At 36.2% G+C, this 2464-nt stretch overlaps 1 long non-coding RNA gene across 1 annotated transcript; it reads right to left on the reverse strand.

The window, feature by feature from the left end:
• Positions 1–562: 562 nt before the first annotated feature.
• On the reverse strand, positions 563–1350 carry LOC309500844. The gene is made up of 3 exons (XR_014206706.1): positions 1124–1350; positions 921–992; positions 563–678 (listed from the first exon to the last, which is right to left on the reverse strand). It is a non-coding gene; the product is annotated as an uncharacterized lncRNA (long non-coding RNA).
• Between the last annotated feature and the right edge of the window lie 1114 nt (positions 1351–2464).

The raw sequence follows: 2464 nt of genomic DNA on the forward strand, positions 1-2464 counted from the left end.
GCTTTCCATCTTGCATTAGTGCAGAGTTGTAACTAAACCTTGACTGAGAGACTAGATAATCATCATCTTGTTTTAAAACTATGAGGAGTGCCATCACGACCATATTGTACTGGTCCCGACTCAAAACAGATGTTTCTGTTGAAAAGTGCGTTTCATTTCGTGCATGCGCATATGAACACATGTTAACGCGCGACGCGGTTATCTTTTCAGAGCTGCAGTTTATAAACAAACACCGTTGTCCTTTGTCGTTTATTAAACATAATAAATCAACTCACATCAACTTAACTTTAGCTTACTGTTCTTTGCTGACATCAAACTTGGAGAGGAGAGCACACAAGTCTACCTGATAACTGTTGCCGCAATTAACTCTCATGGTGTGTTTTACTCTCTCTCTCTCTTTTCATGACCAGGGGCCTGTTTCAGAAAGGAGGTTAAGTGAAAACTCTGAGTATGTTAACCCTGAAATGAGGGAAACTCTGGGTTTTCTGTTTCAGAATGGGAGGTATGTCAAACCTGAGAACGTAAGTCATATTGAATATTAAATTAAGTCAAGCCCGTTTCTGAAAGAGAGGTAACTTATAGTCAGAGTCAGTTACCATGTTAACTTACTCTGTGAACCTAACCTGGTCGGGAGCAGGTTTTCTTCGGTAAACCCAGAGTTTCTTTCGGTCTCCTCCCCTTTTTTTAAAGAGGAAGCGGTGTTTAAACACCTCATTCATTCTTTCAGTACATTTTTATTAATACAATTTATATTTTATTAATAAATAAAATATAGCTATTTTTACTGCTGTTTTTTTCAAAAAAAATTATAAGATGAAGTCTATATAACTCCTTAACTGGCAACTGAAAATACAGTAGTAGATTAGAGTTACATAATGTAGTTCTAAACAAATTCTACAGAGTTAAACTGTGGCATTTACTGAGAATCACTGAACTGTGTTCATCTGTGCAACAGAAGTTGATGGACCGTCCTCCTGCTGTTCTTCCACACTCTGGGGGCGGGAGGGGGAGAGATAAGAATACCTGTTTATACTTAGATTCTATAGGCTACTCCACATAAAAATGTGAAAAAATCTGAATGTGTAGATTGTTTGATGTGTAGACACATAATATTAACATTTACCTCTGTAGGCCTCTCTGTGGCAGCAGAAACTCTTTATCCCCATCGTCCTGTGAAGATTAGCATTTGGTTGAGCAAACTTTCTAACACTATTTGTCATAATGGTGTATTGAGTAGGCTACTTACAACTGCCTGGGGTTTTGTTGGGACAGGAGGCTCCAAAAGACAGATATTACCATCAGAATCTGTTGGGACCAACAAAAAACCCAACCCAAAGTAAAATAAATGGAAATATAAAAATTTGCCTATATAAAAAATAACACATGTAAACCTCTTACATTTTATGAAGGCCCTTAGATCTTCGGGAGTGACTGGCTCTGAAGTCCCTCCAGGAATTCCCTCAGCCAAAAATGCTGCTGCACTGCAGACACTGGATGCTATTTAGTTATTTAATATGTCAAATGTAAAGTCAGGTAGCATAACACCCATGATATGCTCAAGCCTTACTTGATTGAATTATGTTTTTATATTTAATTTTCAGCTGCTGCCATGTTCTTTTAATACCTGCAGGATTGCACCTACATGAAAATTAAAATTAGGTTGAATAACATACTGTTCTTCCAGTTTCACCTCTGATATTGTAACAGTTGGGTAAGTTACTTGTATTACTAACTACAAATGACATCTTCAACAGTGTAATTAGATTAATGTAATAATGACTATCTTTAGAAAGTATTGGTCTACTTATTACTAAATCCCATATCAACCTCAACCACTTGAACAATACAAGGAGAGACAAGAAACTGCACTTTTAATGCTTTCAAATAAACAATATACAATAGCATGAATTATTCTTGAATTGACCAAAGTGTGTAGAGGGAGAAGGTTACATAAAAAATATACCTTTTAAAAATGTATGTTAAATATACAGAATTGTTCTATAGTCTAATGCAATTACATCAGATTTTACTTTAAAGAATTAAGAGTAATCCCTTTAATTAAATTACAGTATTTAGATGACTTGATAATTAATTACACCCAACACTGTATAACAGTAATTAAAATGTAAACTTACGCATTGACTCGAGCAACTATTTTCTCCCTAGCTAACTCTCTGTCCTTCGCTGCTGCAGCCGATCTTTAAAAAATAATAATAATATGTGTTTGTACTCTCCATATGCTTGCAGAAGCACATCCAGTTCTGCTGGTGAGAAATTTGCAGACCTCTTTTTGTCTGGCGCTGTTGCCATGGTGACTCATAATATCAGCGCTCCATTGATAATGGCTTTTTATAGTTGTGGTGCACACGCATAACTCAGAGTCAGTCAACTCAGAGTTGATTGAACTAACTCATTTCAGCTGTTCTGTAACCGAAAACTCAGAGTTTCCCATCTCAGGGTAAGT

Source organism: Leuciscus leuciscus (genome assembly GCF_965113295.1).
Source record: "Leuciscus leuciscus genome assembly, chromosome: 6".
Lineage (NCBI taxonomy): Eukaryota > Metazoa > Chordata > Actinopteri > Cypriniformes > Leuciscidae > Leuciscus > Leuciscus leuciscus.